The sequence below is a fragment of the Mytilus trossulus genome, chromosome 8, assembly GCF_036588685.1.
Source record: "Mytilus trossulus isolate FHL-02 chromosome 8, PNRI_Mtr1.1.1.hap1, whole genome shotgun sequence".
Taxonomy (NCBI): Eukaryota; Metazoa; Mollusca; class Bivalvia; order Mytilida; family Mytilidae; genus Mytilus; species Mytilus trossulus.
In genome coordinates, this window is record NC_086380.1 from 21,139,560 (window position 1) to 21,158,716 (window position 19,157).

Sequence of the window (19,157 nt, forward strand, 5' to 3'; positions counted from 1 at the left end):
TGGTTGAATTTTATGGACATTGAAAGACCCGGGGGGTCTCAACCTCATTTAAGCGGTCTCGGGTAGGTTTTCGCTACATATTTTGAATATCCAACTGGCACTTTGGGCGCTCCGTAAACATAGAAGACAGGAAGTGTACCCAAATTCCTTTTAGTCACGTTTGTATCTACCTATTGACTAAATGTCTGTCAAATATTAGAAAGATTGAGAGATCAGGGGGCTCTCACCATTACCCTGTGCCCTTTGTCCTAAAATTTTGACATTTTTCGACTGAAAAGTGACAATCTTAGCCCTCCGTAGATATAGAAGATGACGTTATTCTGGTAAATCTATCTAATACAACCTTTATATATACAGAGTCAATGATTTGGTTGAATTTTATGGACATTGAAAGACCCGGGGGGTCTCAACCTCATTTAAGCGGTCTCGGGTAGGTTTTCGCTACATATTTTGAATATCCAACTGGCACTTTGGGCGCTCCGTAAACATAGAAGACAGGAAGTGTACCCAAATTCCTTTTAGTCACGTTTGTATCTACCTATTGACTAAATGTCTGTCAAATATTAGAAAGATTGAGAGATCAGGGGGCTCTCACCATTACCCTGTGCCCTTTGTCCTAAAATTTTGACATTTTTCGACTGAAAAGTGACAATCTTAGCCCTCCGTAGATATAGAAGATGACGTTATTCTGGTAAATCTATCTAATACAACCTTTATATATACAGAGTCAATGATTTGGTTGAATTTTATGGACATTGAAAGACCCGGGGGGTCTCAACCTCATTTAAGCGGTCTCGGGTAGGTTTTCGCTACATATTTTGAATATCCAACTGGCACTTTGGGCGCTCCGTAAACATAGAAGACAGGAAGTGTACCCAAATTCCTTTTAGTCACGTTTGTATCTACCTATTGACTAAATGTCTGTCAAATATTAGAAAGATTGAGAGATCAGGGGGCTCTCACCATTACCCTGTGCCCTTTGTCCTAAAATTTTGACATTTTTCGACTGAAAAGTGACAATCTTAGCCCTCCGTAGATATAGAAGATGACGTTATTCTGGTAAATCTATCTAATACAACCTTTATATATACAGAGTCAATGATTTGGTTGAATTTTATGGACATTGAAAGACCCGGGGGGTCTCAACCTCATTTAAGCGGTCTCGGGTAGGTTTTCGCTACATATTTTGAATATCCAACTGGCACTTTGGGCGCTCCGTAAACATAGAAGACAGGAAGTGTACCCAAATTCCTTTTAGTCACGTTTGTATCTACCTATTGACTAAATGTCTGTCAAATATTAGAAAGATTGAGAGATCAGGGGGCTCTCACCATTACCCTGTGCCCTTTGTCCTAAAATTTTGACATTTTTCGACTGAAAAGTGACAATCTTAGCCCTCCGTAGATATAGAAGATGACGTTATTCTGGTAAATCTATCTAATACAACCTTTATATATACAGAGTCAATGATTTGGTTGAATTTTATGGACATTGAAAGACCCGGGGGGTCTCAACCTCATTTAAGCGGTCTCGGGTAGGTTTTCGCTACATATTTTGAATATCCAACTGGCACTTTGGGCGCTCCGTAAACATAGAAGACAGGAAGTGTACCCAAATTCCTTTTAGTCACGTTTGTATCTACCTATTGACTAAATGTCTGTCAAATATTAGAAAGATTGAGAGATCAGGGGGCTCTCACCATTACCCTGTGCCCTTTGTCCTAAAATTTTGACATTTTTCGACTGAAAAGTGACAATCTTAGCCCTCCGTAGATATAGAAGATGACGTTATTCTGGTAAATCTATCTAATACAACCTTTATATATACAGAGTCAATGATTTGGTTGAATTTTATGGACATTGAAAGACCCGGGGGGTCTCAACCTCATTTAAGCGGTCTCGGGTAGGTTTTCGCTACATATTTTGAATATCCAACTGGCACTTTGGGCGCTCCGTAAACATAGAAGACAGGAAGTGTACCCAAATTCCTTTTAGTCACGTTTGTATCTACCTATTGACTAAATGTCTGTCAAATATTAGAAAGATTGAGAGATCAGGGGGCTCTCACCATTACCCTGTGCCCTTTGTCCTAAAATTTTGACATTTTTCGACTGAAAAGTGACAATCTTAGCCCTCCGTAGATATAGAAGATGACGTTATTCTGGTAAATCTATCTAATACAACCTTTATATATACAGAGTCAATGATTTGGTTGAATTTTATGGACATTGAAAGACCCGGGGGGTCTCAACCTCATTTAAGCGGTCTCGGGTAGGTTTTCGCTACATATTTTGAATATCCAACTGGCACTTTGGGCGCTCCGTAAACATAGAAGACAGGAAGTGTACCCAAATTCCTTTTAGTCACGTTTGTATCTACCTATTGACTAAATGTCTGTCAAATATTAGAAAGATTGAGAGATCAGGGGGCTCTCACCATTACCCTGTGCCCTTTGTCCTAAAATTTTGACATTTTTCGACTGAAAAGTGACAATCTTAGCCCTCCGTAGATATAGAAGATGACGTTATTCTGGTAAATCTATCTAATACAACCTTTATATATACAGAGTCAATGATTTGGTTGAATTTTATGGACATTGAAAGACCCGGGGGGTCTCAACCTCATTTAAGCGGTCTCGGGTAGGTTTTCGCTACATATTTTGAATATCCAACTGGCACTTTGGGCGCTCCGTAAACATAGAAGACAGGAAGTGTACCCAAATTCCTTTTAGTCACGTTTGTATCTACCTATTGACTAAATGTCTGTCAAATATTAGAAAGATTGAGAGATCAGGGGGCTCTCACCATTACCCTGTGCCCTTTGTCCTAAAATTTTGACATTTTTCGACTGAAAAGTGACAATCTTAGCCCTCCGTAGATATAGAAGATGACGTTATTCTGGTAAATCTATCTAATACAACCTTTATATATACAGAGTCAATGATTTGGTTGAATTTTATGGACATTGAAAGACCCGGGGGGTCTCAACCTCATTTAAGCGGTCTCGGGTAGGTTTTCGCTACATATTTTGAATATCCAACTGGCACTTTGGGCGCTCCGTAAACATAGAAGACAGGAAGTGTACCCAAATTCCTTTTAGTCACGTTTGTATCTACCTATTGACTAAATGTCTGTCAAATATTAGAAAGATTGAGAGATCAGGGGGCTCTCACCATTACCCTGTGCCCTTTGTCCTAAAATTTTGACATTTTTCGACTGAAAAGTGACAATCTTAGCCCTCCGTAGATATAGAAGATGACGTTATTCTGGTAAATCTATCTAATACAACCTTTATATATACAGAGTCAATGATTTGGTTGAATTTTATGGACATTGAAAGACCCGGGGGGTCTCAACCTCATTTAAGCGGTCTCGGGTAGGTTTTCGCTACATATTTTGAATATCCAACTGGCACTTTGGGCGCTCCGTAAACATAGAAGACAGGAAGTGTACCCAAATTCCTTTTAGTCACGTTTGTATCTACCTATTGACTAAATGTCTGTCAAATATTAGAAAGATTGAGAGATCAGGGGGCTCTCACCATTACCCTGTGCCCTTTGTCCTAAAATTTTGACATTTTTCGAATGATTTGTTTTGTTTTTTTGGCTTTCCATATATATTTCTATTTATAGTTATAAATATTTCTAGAGTTATGGGTTTTTCTTTTTGTCTTAAGAAATATTATACACAAAAGTACATCTTTGAAGTCGTTTGTTGACAAAACTCTATATGACATAAAGACAAATATGCAACATTGAAAAGGGTTTATATTCGAGGACAACGAGAAATTACGACGAGAAATTACGACAGCTTGAAAAGGTCATTTAACGATTTCCTACGTATCTTATCACACTTTTTAAATATGAAAATCATGCTTTTTATGTTATCAAGTGTTTAATTATCTTGTATTTTTTTCACTAAATTTTGAATATCAAACTGGCTGCTAGCAGCCGATTGGATATTGAATATCGAATAACGAATAACGAACCGGCTGCTAACTTCACATACATGAGGAATTTTTATTGTAGAATTATGTGATAAATGCACTTGAAACAAATGAATACACTTAGTTGAAGACTTTAGAATTTATGATAAATGTATTTTCAAATTGAAATACAAACTCCTCATTCATTCTTTATCAAATATATAGCTTTTCACACTTGTAACAAAAACGCTTCTCAAAATGTCATATTGTATTCTTCAAATTACGTTTTTCCTTGATTAAAAAAAATAAAATAAAAGATATTTCTGTATTATTTTTAAGTCAAAGATTAATATTGCGGAGTTTCAGTGCAGTCTGTGTAAAATAGAGACGAGAACATTTGAGGACGTTATCTTCCACGCAATACATTCACTTGCATTGCGAACAGAGAAATGTGCATCTTAAAACGCAATAGTGACAGAAAAGCTTATAAAAGATTAACTTTCCCAGTTGTACCCTCAACTGTTTTAATTTCCATATTCTGAAAAAAGACAGTTTTTGGTAGAATAAATGTTTTTGACTCGATTGTTGCTTGCATGATTTTTACTGTATAAGGTGAAACGGTATGTGACATAAATTATCCACAGTCATTAAAACATGAAATGTAAGGTGTGTGGGCGAACTTTTTTGTTTGCATTGGTACGTGACGTAGAGCACCCTTGATACAAAAAAATGATCCGTAATGCACAGCCCGATATTAGAGGAGGATTTAGGGGAGACAGGGGTTGCCCCCTTTTTGGGAAAACATTTGGTTACTTTTATAGAATCACTGGAGCGGGCCGGGCCCCCTCTTAGGCAGTTATTGGGCCCTACTTATGAAAATTTCTAAATCCGCGAGTGGATACTACCACAGAGGTCAAGCAATGCACATTTGGGTAATTGTACACGACATGCATGCTACAATTCATGTTTGATGATCTTAGACCCTTTGGACCTCTATGTGGGCTATTTCGACAACTTGGCAAAAAATCCCTAAACTGGATACACGGTTAGATTCAGCATGTCAAAGAACCACAAATATCCATAAGGACTTTTGTCTATAAATTTGGAGACCACAAACTTGAAAAAGGGACCAAAAATATGAAAAATGCATGCATGGGATGCATTTGTTATTGAAGGCATGAGTGTAACAATATGATGAAGATAAATAAATATCTTATTCTGGGGTATCATTTGGGGGGGGGGGTCTGATACCTGAACCCACTTACTGCTTTGTCAGATTCCCGTATCCCGCTTATACTATGCAGTTCTCATTTTTTGAATTTTTCCGTGTCCTGTCACAATCATTTAACTGTCACGTGTCACGCTTACAAAAAAAATCGGCAATTCAGCGTCACGCTTATACCCCAATGCGACCCACTATTCTACTCTTTTCTGACTCATATTAAGCCCATTATAAATATATTAAAAAAGTGTGTTTTTATCCCTTTTTGTCCCGTCTCGTTTCGATTTGAGCCATAGATAGATAAGATGTCGTATGTGACAATGAGACAACTCTCCATCCGAGTCACAATTTATAATAGTATATAATAAAAATAAGTCAAAATACGGTCTTCAACATGGAGTCTTGGCTGACACCAAACAGCAAGTTATAAAGGGCCCCAGTGTAAAAGCTTTTAAACGGGAAAACCAACGATTCAATTTATATCAAGATGTACGTAATTAGTAGTGAAGTGTCATGGAAATGGATAAAAAAAACAAGGATAAAGATCCCTATACGATTTATAAGAAATTAAATGGAATACATTTGAAATAAATGAAATTTCTATTGAATTTATTTAGAGTGTTTTAAACCCAAACTTTCCTCCGTATCAACGGTTAAATTTGATCAAATCCGTCTCTTACTTTATCTATTGTTTGAGCAAGTCGGCTAAATTAAGGCTTTACAGCTAGTTTCCTAATGCACGCAAAGCAAAACTTTGGTTTACTTGCTTGCTTTTTTTTGTATAATTGTTTATACAAACTTTGTTAATAAGGTTGACATCTTTACAATATGTATCGGCATAGTTTAACCTGTATTTATATAATTATTATATTTGAATTAAATTCGGTGTTATCAAAATGATTGTACAATAAAAAAAAAAACAAAGCAAGCACGCTAACTAAAGTCTTGCTTTACATCATTTCATCATTTAATTTATAAGTGCATATATATATTTCTGATAGTTTTTCCAACCTATTAACATATTTTCAAACTTGAAAGGAGACCTCTTTCAGCGGCACGAGCCTGAAACATGTACACATGACAGTTTTAAGTTATAGCTTTATAAATATAAAAGAGAAGATGTGGTATGATTGCGAATGAGACAACTGTCCACAAGAGACCAAAATGACACAGACATTTACAACTATATGTCACCGTACGGCCGTCAACAATGAGCAAAGCCCATAGTCAGCTATAAAATGCAATTCAAAGATACTAGTATTAGAATTATTAGAATCAAAGGTTAAAGTACTTACAAAATATGTCATCTTGTAGAATGTGATTTCACAAATATATTATGTTCAAATTCGCAGTCCAAGTAAACGTTAAATCGGTTACACACATTTTTCATGTTATAAATCCATTCCAACAATATCATTTTAAACACACACACTAGCTTGCCTTTTCACTAATTTGAATAATACAAATTCAGCTAAATTTTGTTTATTCCCATCAATAGAGATTTCTCACATTCATCCCAGACGTTAATAATACTCATGCACTTCAATTTTGATATTAAACAATTTATTGATACGGATGACTACGCTTTAAAAGTACGGTTACATCAGGGTGTAAAAAATGTGAATTTGTTTTTAATTGAATTCAAAGATAGATTAAACGGTAGCTTTAATAGTGATATGAACTATTTTTTTGAAGAATCGCCTAAATGTTTGTTGCATAGATGTATTTGACCCCAACTATTTTATTTAGATCATGCTGTATTAAAATTATATTTATAGAATCATTTATTTGAAAATACCGCATACATCTGCTGACCGTTTGAATATAGAAACTTGTCGATTTTATAATATTGAGAGATTTCCAAAATTTTGTAATATGTGTGATAAACAAGTATTTGGAGATAAATATCATTTTATTTTAGTATGTGAAAAGTATAATGAGTTTCGAAAGAAATTTATGAAACCATATTGTTGAAGAAAACCGTCGAATCTTAGACTTTTTAGACAATCAATGCATTTGAATAGGGACATATAGTTCGTCCCTCTTTTTATGCTCGGTTGTGACCCCCTTTTAAAGTGGCTGGGTGCTCACCAGTATTTGTTCATAATGTAAAGCAACTTAACAAATAAAGGGAAATTTTTATTTCTGACTGAGAAGGCACAAAATCAAATTCATTTGAAAATGTGTTATATTTGATTATACTGTGCTGTACTGTTATATAAATTATACTGTGCTGTACTGTTATATAAATGGGTATACTTACTTGTATGATTATTTGACTAATTGTTTAAATGTTAATTGTTTCACTGATGTAATTGAATATTTGTAATAATTATTTTCTGTAAGTTGTATTGCTTACGAATAAAAGATTATATTATTAACAAAATAAATATTATGACTTTTCTTTTTTCATTGGATGACCATGCAGTGGTGTTGCAACGCCAAAGAACTGGTAATAGAAAGCTATTTTATAATTTGATGCATAGGACAATGAATCTTAAAAAAAGGTTCTATAAATTCAATTGTGAAAAAAAAATCACAATACCGTGCATTAACTCAACAACCGTTCATCGACAAATATTACTTGATATTCATTGAAATGATAACAAATTAACAGTTGATATAAAAGCAGGGCAGCTTTAAATTCTAATAGTTTTGTCAAAAAAGGGGTAGGGTTAAAGTCTAACTTTAAATATATAAAAAAAAAATTAAAAAAAATCGAGATGTGGTACGATTGCCAAAGAGACAACTCTCTAAAAGCATGAATAGAGATAAACTTTACTGAAACAGAAATTAACAACTATAGTCACGTACGGCCTTCAACAATTTGAAAAATCCATACGTTAAATTCCCTTTTATATTCAGTATAGTTCCATAAAGTTATAATAGAAGTTATATAATGGTAAACAAGGCTGTAAAACAATGATTAAGAGTTGACGAATATCATTCATAGTATATCATGACATGTAAAGCGTTGGATGTAGCTATAGATAGACTGACATTTTATACTGGATAATTGCTGCAAATTTTATATCAAAAGAATCGCTTTCACGTTCTATACTATTCTGTGCTATATCAGAGACATAAATACAATTTTACACATTGCTTGGAGCTTTTTGGTCACCTTAAAATGTTGATGTCTGTATCATTTGGTTTCTTGTGGAGAGTTAGACATTATATTGCATATACTGTACAGAAAAAATGAATGTCATACACTCGCACATCAATATGTAAAAAAAATATATGAAATATTTGCCACTGGACGTTAAGCAACCATCAATTAAATCAACCTGATCAACAACAACAAAAATGAAATATTTGCCACTGGACGTTGAGCAAGCATCAATAAAATCAGCCTGATTAACAACAAAGGAAGACACATTTTCGTGCAGTTTGTATAAAGTAAAAAAAAAAGGGTTTTAACTAACAATCAAGTCAAAATGTTGTTTAACTATTCACACATGTCCATGTCTGTTTCAAAATTAAAAGGAGATTTTAACTAGTCTAAAAGTAAAAAAAAGAGGGAAACCTGTACATTACGCTTACAATATGGTTAATCCCTTTATATTCGAGGTCAAAAGTGAGACTTATATTGCAATTTTCTATTAAATGACCATTAAATGTAAGTCCTAACTAAATACACAATCCGTGAAAAGGAGAAACCATAAATTTACCGACAATCGGGCATAAAAACAACTGAAAGCAAGCTCATAATATTTCGAAAAACACAATTAGAAAACAATTTACAGACAATCATAAAAAATCAACCCAATACAAGCCAAATTAATAATGAACCCAGAAAGTAATCATTTTTTAATGATCTATATCTATAATACTAAAATTACGAGGTCCAATTTGTCAGCCGTCATCACGTAAAAACGACGAATCAAAGAATTCAACTTTATATATTACTAATATAGTACACAGGTGTAGATTAAAAATTACACCACTCCAGGCTCTTTTGTTTTCCGTGTAATTAATATTGCGAATAATTAGGAAGTTCCGGGTCGAGTCCGATACCGATACCAATAGTATATTCACCTGTTACCTATTACCTTATCTGTACGTTCCGCATCTGACAGGCGCACCACCAAACAGTGTATTCATGATTAATATGCTATATACACGGGTCAGACTCATAATCACAGGGTTCACACTACTTAAAATTGTCAAATTGTTACCTATTGTAGTATTTTAATCAGTAAGTCTTTCTAAGATAACAATACGAATACTAAAAATCTAGACTAAAAATAAGGCGTTTAGGTACAGTTTTCAATTTGTTAGCGGGCATGACGTAAAACAGCGAATCAAAGAATTATAACTAATATAGGACAATGCTGTTGATTAAAAATTACTCCATTCCAGGACCTTTTGTTTTCCAAATAATTAATATTACCAATAATTTATAAGTTCCAGTTCGACGGGTTCAAACAGAACGATTTGAAAGCAGAGAAAACTGTGTATCTTATAATCGGATGTCAATACTAATACTAAAATAAGGCTTGCGCATAGATATATACTTTAATTCAGTCACGGACCCGCGATATCACGGGTGTGTTCTAGTATATATTATATTTATAAGACAAAGTCGATCGTGATAAACGATATTTATCAAACAAATTAAGGTTTTTTTTCTACACATTATTTAATTTTATAATTTGTAAATAATATTTTCGGAAGGAGTGTGTACACCTGTGGTGTAACTACTTCGTGTGTACCTGCAGGGGTGGTGTTCTCGAAAGTATCCTAAGATTCGTCCTAAGTCATAGATAGGACCAATTTTAGAACGGACTTAAGATCAACTTAGGACACTCTTAAGTTGTGTCTCGAAGCTATCTCAGACGAATCTTATGTTAGGACGTCCTAAACATATCCTAAATCGAAATTTTAATTCGTTAAAGATATTTGTTGATAAAACATTTATTAATGACGAAAATATTTCATAAAATTGTTTACGAATTTTATAATAACATGTACAGAATAACTTGCATAATTACCAATGTAATTATATAAAAAAAGATTGTTTTTTAAATGGAAAACAATTTGTTTTGAAAAGAGAATTTAATTTTTAGTATAATCGTATCGTGAAACACGAAGTTCAAAGTTTAAATCATGCACATTTTCTTTATATACGAGTTAATAACCGATGGTGCGTTTCATTTAATGTTTATTTTCACGTAAAATAATGAGCAAAAAGCGATATCTAAACTTTATTACACTAGAATGAAGATAGGATGCTCTTAAGACACCTTGTTGGGTGTCCTAAAGTTAGGACGAAAAATGAGATATTTCATAAGTTAAGAGAGCTTCGAGAACACGACTTAGGACAAAGACTTGTCATAAGATAGACTTAGGACACGTCCTAATCCTAAGATATCTTTGAGAACACCACCCCAGGTGTCAAATAAAACTCATTTTAACAGGTTGTGATTTACCTGACCATCGGATAATTCAAGCCGAATATACATGTCACATGTCTCCGAGACAGGTGTATATTTAATAGAAACCCATTATGAAAGAATCAAATAAAATTAACTATGATACAAGACATACAATTTATTACGTATTAATTATTTAATATCGTATTTTTAATACAATATCAAATAATGTCTCTTTTTCAATAATACAAATAATCAAAATTAAAAAGACATTGAAATACATAATTACGTATGAACTAAAATTATTCATTTAATTATGTTAAATTTAACACTGAAACAGTTAATTCATGCTTCAACTTCACCATTTCTTCGAGTACCTTTAATACTTTGATAAAGACTCTATTAACCACAGAAATCTCGCGAGATTTAAATCTGGCCGAGTGAAATCACGGGATTTCGCCGAGTTGCCAATCTCTTGTTTTATATGTCTCTGACTATATACATACTTAATCATGTTTTTTAATGTTCAATCTCTGAATTGAGACAGCACTATCGGTCATCTTATATAAAAAAAAAAGGCTATTAAACTCTTAAATAAGCAGCGTGTAATGAATATATTCACCCATCCCGTCCCGTGTGCAAATAGGATGAATATAAAGGATCCTGAGTGCACATTGTATGTCCTGAGTGCACTAAGGAGGTCATTAGTGGTGTTCAGACGTACCCCAAATAAAAATTTGGACTTTTGTTCAAAATTAGCGCACATGCAATGCACCACCTTTTCGGAGTCCTCCAAATAGGTAAAATTCCCCTGTATTAGTATATCTGGTCATGGACGTAATCTATGTTAGTTATACGTCCTTGATCTGGTGTATGAAATTCATTGTGTATATTATCCGTTCCATCTACAATATACGCGGAAGTGACACGGCCGGGTATTGTAAAGCTGTTGAGGGACTTTAAATGTCAAATTCATATCCCTGGGCGAAGAAATTACCGGTTTGTGAAAACATTGTGTGTACATTGACTTATATTAGTGTGTTACCTTGGTTCTGGTCTTTCACGCTGTCAGAATGAAAGGTTGAGCATCTTTTGTGGGTTATAAATGAAAAAAGAGAAGACCGTAAAAAAATTAAGAGAACAGAAACTGAGCTTTACAAACGTGTCTCTAACGATAAAAACAATGTAAATTATTTAGATCATTCGAACTTGTGTAAATAATGAATATTAAGTTGTTAAGACTCTTTCATATAATTGTTTTTATTTATTGTATTTACAAATTTTATACAAACTTATGACGATTCAGACCGTGACCTTTTGCATAGACACCTGTTTCTTGTTGAAGACTAAACATGCGCTCTTGAATCATCTATGTTTTTTGTCGTTTAGTTGCTGTCAAATTGAAATATATCCCACATCTCATGTAGTATGTGTTTCGTTTGATTACTTAAAAATCAGTTTATAAGTATTTATAATTGAAAGGGTTATTTGCATGAGTATAGACCAATTCAATACTAATATATACGTTAATAGGTGTGAACTGTACCACATACTTATATATATATGATATTATGAACCTCATTAATTTCGATCTAAACAAGATAGTTATAAAGAGATCGATATTTTAAACAGTCTTAATAAATTCCAACGATCACAAATCTAATCTAAATTCGATTTCGATTATTTCGTGATTCTAAAATACGTTGTTTTTTTTTGGCGAATTCCGTATACTTTCCTTTTTATTTCTAGCATTATTAAAATCGTAATTTTTGTATCCTTGCTATCCTTGCTAAATCTTTTGCTGTATATCACAGCTAGTGAATAAGTCTACATGTCCGTACAGTGTATGGTAAGATCTCTTTTCCACACATGGACATTTCATAAGTATAGAAAGTTCGCTATAGTGTTCCATCATGGTCTTAGTGCAGTTTCGAGAGCTTAGTGCACCACGGCGGCCAAGGTTGTTTTTAGACGCACCGTAAAGTCCCTGTCACACCATTGCAACAACGTCCTTTTATAATATTTTTTAAATTGTTGGGACCATGATACTAATAGTCAAATATTTTTAACTTTTAAATAGTAATTGTTATGAATGATAATATTTTTTATGTATGCTGTCTTAGTTTTTAAATAGTTATTTGGTATAATATGGTGTCACGTAAATAATTTTTGGACAGGATATTGTTTGTTTCATAGTATATGTATATTCTGCACGAGTAATTTTTATCGCTACCAGTACATGTATAAAAAAACTAAACTATGTGGACCTTATGAGATCGCACGCAAGCCAGCTGATTGGATAAGTGTGATGAATTGTTACGCCTACATAAAACTGATATCCAATCGAATGCCAGCAGACACCTGTCAGTAAAACAAATTGCAAGCGTTGATGGTTAGAGATTTATTTGTGTATTCGATATTTTAAAAATAAGTTAGATAGTCACTATTCGTTTTCCCTTTTTTCAGCTGGATTCCAATAACTGTTTTTACACTTTTTTTATGTAACAGAAAGGTATTTGAATAAAAGCGCACCACATGTAACGGAGATTCACAAGCATTTAATATAGCAACTTGTGTTTTCGGAACGTCATATTTTCAATAATTCACAGACTTTTGCAATAATATTAAACCTTTATTTTTTAATGAACGCCTCTAAATCTGGTATGTAAGAAAGTTATAAATGGCTTTTGGATTATAGACACAATAAAAAAAATGGAAATCAAACGCACAAGTCTGGCAAAAATGAACAATAAACAGAAAACGACAAAAGACATACATAGTACTGTTTTTCCCTGTCTTAAGTTTACAATAACTTTAATAAATGAAATTTATATAGAAAACATGAAAAGTTAAATGATAATGCATATAATTTACAATATTAAAGAAAAGTAACATCAACAATTTAATAAATTAAACATATTTAGATTACGTTTTCAAGTATTAATCCCGACATCCGTAATTTTTAAGGGTATACAAATTATCTGTAACGTCAAGTTGACACATTTTCCCCAACGGCACCAGTCTGTATTTGCATAAATATTTATTTACAATCACTTGTAAACCATTAAATATAAAGTTTTTGATGTTTATATTCAATGAATAATTATTAAATATAATTTCGGCAATCTGTTGATTTTAAACTCAATTCACCACCGTTTGCGCAGCAGTATGACTTTGAACCATTTATGGTTTTTTTTTAATATAGAAAATGTTAAATAATTAAATAGGAAAAGGTATGAATTAGAATTGATTATTTTCTTTACTTAATTAAAACATGGCAGACTTTCAGTTAACATAAACCGTCTTCTTTTTAATTTAAATTTTATTCTTAAAAGGGGAGCAACCCCTGATAAACACTGGGAAAGTTTTACCCGTTTTCTGTCCAAATTAATAAAATCGGAACACGACTAAACACGGTCTGACAACATCTAAGTATTCTTAACGTAATTTTGTATCCATGGTCTGTTTCGGTCTGACACTGTCGTAACGGATCTTAACAGCTCGCTAGGAGATTCAGTCTTGATAATCTTGACATGCCTTAACGGACTGATTTACCTGATGAGACTATCGATCGTAACGGAGTCTTAAACGGTCTAAAAAGTCTGGACGATTTTCTCTAGCGGTAAATTCAGTCAATCAAGATGTGATCAGACCAAAATGACCGTTTCAGACTGAAATCGTGCTACTAGTGTTAAATATAACAACTGCTATTTCTGGGTTTGTACGGGCATTTTGGTATGTCGAAAATGTTGGATTTAACCCTGGTTTTATAGCTAGCGAAAGCTTGCACGTGTATGGCAGTCTTATCAAATTCAACTATATTGACAACGAAGTGTGAACAAAGAAAACAGTCAAAACAGGTAAAAATGTAGAAAACAATAACAATAGGGGTACAGCACTCAACAATGTGATACAATCGTAATCCCTAGAAAAACTAACTACACTGAGGCAAAACAGGCATATACACAAAAGCAAGTGAGGAAATATAAAGAAAGAAACACAATGTTCACAATAATACTGACGGGATCTACTTAACATCTGTACTTTAAATTTTCAAATTACTGGTTAAATCATAATTTCTCGGTTAATAAATACAACAAGCATTTTTTTATTTCTTTTGTTGCATTTGTGATTTCTATATTTATAGCATTACATTCAAATCAATGATCATTAACTAAAGACATTAATGGTGTACTGCACAATATGTGAGTTTCGACATTGATCAATATCGACTGAGATTGTGTTACCAAGCCTACAGATTTTTTCGAGTACAAGTATAACCCAATCTCCTCCTTAAAAAAGTAAAAAAGGACGTACCGAATGGATAAATTAAAAAGTAAAGACAACGCTTTCGTCAACAATAAAAGGAAATAAACGGCAAACAAAATTTCTACGCACAACAACTGCCAGCCATAAAACCAGAAACTTACGAACATACTGTTGGAGAAGTCATAGTCAATTATTGAATGCAGTGTGTTGTACACAATTAGAAGCAATAGCGGGTAAACTATTCTGTTTTAACTTAAAAAAAAAAATATATCACATAACCATATTTTAAAAATTCTTTCAAATTCTTACATGAGATGTAAAATGAAAAAAGAATACTGCACTCCGAGGAAAATTCTAAACGGAAAGTCTCTAATCAAGTGACGAAATTAAAAGCTCAAACACATCAACTTATAGACAGCAACTGTCATATTTCTAACTTGGTACGGGCATTTTCTCATGTCGAAAATGGTGGATTAAATCTAAGCTAGCTAAAGCTCTCACTTGTATGACAGTCGCATCAATTTCAACTATATTGGCAACGATGTGTGAACAAAACTAACAGACATAACTGGTAAAAATGTTTAAAATAGGGGTACAGCTCTCAACAATGTGTTATATTCTTAATCCCTATAAAAACAAACAAAATTATAACCATGAAAAAAAGGCATATATACAAAGTAAGTGAGCAAAAATGAAAAAAAGAAACATAATATTCACAATAATAATAACGGGATCTAATTAAAATCTGCACTTTAAATTTTCAAATTACTTGTTAAATCATACCTTCTCGGTCAATAAAAACAAGTATTTTCTTATTTCTTTTGTTGCATTTATGATTTCTATATTTATAGCAGTACATTCAAATCAATAAGCATTAACCAAGGACATTAATGTTGTACTGCACAATATGTGAGATTCGACAGTGATTGTTTTACGAAGCCTACAGATTTCTTCGAGTACAAGTATAACCCAATCTCTTCCTAAAAAAGTTATTAAGAATTTTCCGAATGGATAAATGAAAATGTAAAAGCAACACTCCAGTCAACAAAAAGGAAATAAACGGCGAACAAAATTTCTACACACAACAACTAAAAGCCATAAAACAAGAAACTTACGAAAATACTGTTGGAGAAGACATAGTCACTTATTGAATGCATTGTGTTGTACTTATTTAGAAGCAATATCGGGTAGACTATTCTGTGTAACCTAAAAATAAATATACCACATAACCATATTTTAAGAATTCTTTCAAATTCTTACATGAGAAGTAAAATAAAAAAAGAAACTGCACTCCGAGGAAAATTCTAAACGGAAAGTCTCTAATCAGGTGACGAAATTAAAAGCTCAAACACATCAACTTATAGACAGCAACTGTCATATTTCTAACTTGGTACGGGCATTTTCTCATGTCAAAAATGGTGGATTAAGTCAAAACTAGCTGAAACTCTCACTTTTATGACAGTCGCATCAAATTCAACTATTTTGGCAACGATGTGTGAACAAAACAAACAGACATAACTGATACAAATGTTTAAAATAGGGGTACAGCTCTCTACAATGTGTTATATTCTTAATCCCTATAAGCGCAAACAAATTTATAACCATGAGGCAAAAAAGGAATAAATTCAAAGCAAGTGAGCAAAAATGACAGAAAGAAACATGATATTCACAATAATGACGGGATCTACTTAAAATCTGTACTTTAAATTTTCAAATCACTTGTTAAATGATAATTTCTCGGTAAATACATACAACAAGTATTTTTTTTATTTCTTTTGTTGCATTTATGATTTCTATATTCATAGCAGTACATTCAAATCAATGATCATTAACTAAAGACATTAATGTTGTACTGCACAATATGCGAGTTTCGACAGTGATTGTTTTACGAAGCCAAAGATTTCTTCGTGTACAAGAATAACTCAATCTCTTCCTAAAAAAGGTAATTAAGGACGTACCGAATGGATAGATGAAAAAGTAAAAGACAACGCTTCCGTCAACAAAAAAAAGGAAATAAACGGCAAACAAATTTCTACACATAACAACTGAAAGCCATAAAACCAGAATCTTACGAAAATATTGTTGGAGAAGTCATAGTCACTTATTGAATGCATTGTATTGTACACAATTAGAAGCAATAGCGGGTAGACTATTCTGTTTTAACTTAAAAAAAAATATACCACATAACCATATTTTAAAAATTCTTTCAAATTCTTACATGAGAAGTAAAATGGAAAAAAAATACTGCACTCCGAGGAAAATTCTAAACGGAAAGTCCCTATTCAAGTGACGAAATTAAAAGCTCAAACACATCAACTTATAGACAGCAACTGTCATATTTCTAACTTGGTACGGGCATTTTCTCATGTCGAAAATGGTGGATTAAATCTAAGCTAGCTAAAGCTCTCACTTGTATGACAGTCGCATCAAATTCAACTATATTGGCAACGATGTGTGAACAAAACTAACATACATAACTGGTAAAAATGTTTAAAATAGGGGTACAGCTCTCAACAATGTGTTATATTCTTAATCCCTATAAAAACAAACAAAATTATAACAATGAAAAAAAGGCATATATACAAAGTAAGTGAGCAAAAATGAAAAAAAAAACCATAATATTCACAATAATAATGACGGGATCTACTTAAAATCTGCACTTTAAATTTTCAAATTACTTGTTAAATCATACCTTCTCGGTCAATAAAAAACAAGTATTTTCTTATTTCTTTTGTTGCATTTATGATTTCTATATTTATAGCAGTACATTCAAATCAATGAGCATTAACCAAGGACATTTATGTTGTACTGCACAATATGTGAGATTCGACAGTGATTGTTTTACGAAGTCTACAGATTTCTTCGAGTACAAGTATTACCCAATCTCTTCCTAAAAAAGTTATTAAAAATGTTCCGAATGGATAAATGAAAATGTAAAAGCAACACTCCAGTCAACAAAAAAGTAAATAAACGGCAAACAAATTTCTACACATAACAACTTAAACATAAAACCAGAAACTTACGAAAATACTGTTGGAGAAATCATAGTCACTTATTCAATGCATTGTGTTGTAAACATTCATAAGCAATAGCGGGTAGACTAATTTGTTCAACCTAAAAAAAATTAACCACATAACCATATTTTAAAAGTTCTTTCAAATTCTTACATGAGAAGAAGTAAAATCACAAAAATACTGAACTCCGAGGAAAATTGTAAACGGAAAGTCCCTAATCAAGTGACGAAATTAAAAGCTAAAACACATCAAATTATAGATAACAACTGCCATTCCTGGGTTGGTACGGGCATTTTCGTATGTCGAAAATGTTGGATTTAACCCTGGTTTTATAGCTAGCGAAAACTTTCACTTGTATGACAGTCCCATCAAATTCAATTATAGCACTCAACAATTTATTATAATCTTAATCCCTATAAAATCAAACACAAATATAATCATGAAGCAAAAAAGGAATAAAATCAAACACAAATATAATCATGAATCAAAAAAGGAATAAATACAAAGCAAGCTGCCAAAAATGAAAGACAAGAAACAAAATATTTACAATAATAATGACGGGATCTACTAAAAATCTGTTCTTTAAATTTTCAAATTGCTTGTTTAATCATAATTTCTCGGTTAATAAATACAACAAGCATTTTTTTATTTCTTTTGTTGCATTTATGATTTCTCCTGTTACGCAGTCTTCTGCGGCTGAGTTTTCTCTAATAAACTATCAAACTATATTTATAGCAGTACATTTAATCAATGAGCATTAACTAAAGACATTATTGGTCTTCTGCACAATATGTTAGTTTCGACAGTGATTGTTTTACGAAGCCAAAGATTTCTTCGAGTACAAGTATAACCCAATCTCTTCCTAAAAGAGTAAAAAAGGACGTAACGAATGGATTAATTAAAAAGTAAAGACAACGCTTCCGTCAACAAAAAAAGGAAATAAACGGCAAACTAAATTTCTACGCACAAAAACTGCCAGCCATAAAACCAGAAACTTACGAAAATACTGTTGGAGAAGTCATGCTCACTTATTGAATGCATTGTGTAGTACACATTTAGAAGCAATAGTGGGTAGACTATTTTGTTCAACCTAAAAACAAATATACCACATAACCATCTTTTAAAATTTCTTTCAAATCCTTATATGAAAAGAAGTAAAATCACAAAAATACTGAACTCCGAGGAAAATTCTAAACGGAAAGTCCCTAATCAAGTGACGAAATTAAAAGCTCAAACACATCAACTTATAGATAAGAACTGTCATATTCCTAACTTGGTACGGGCATTTACTTCTGTCGAAAATGGTGGATTAAATCTGAGCCAGCTAAAACTCTCACTTGTATGACAGTCG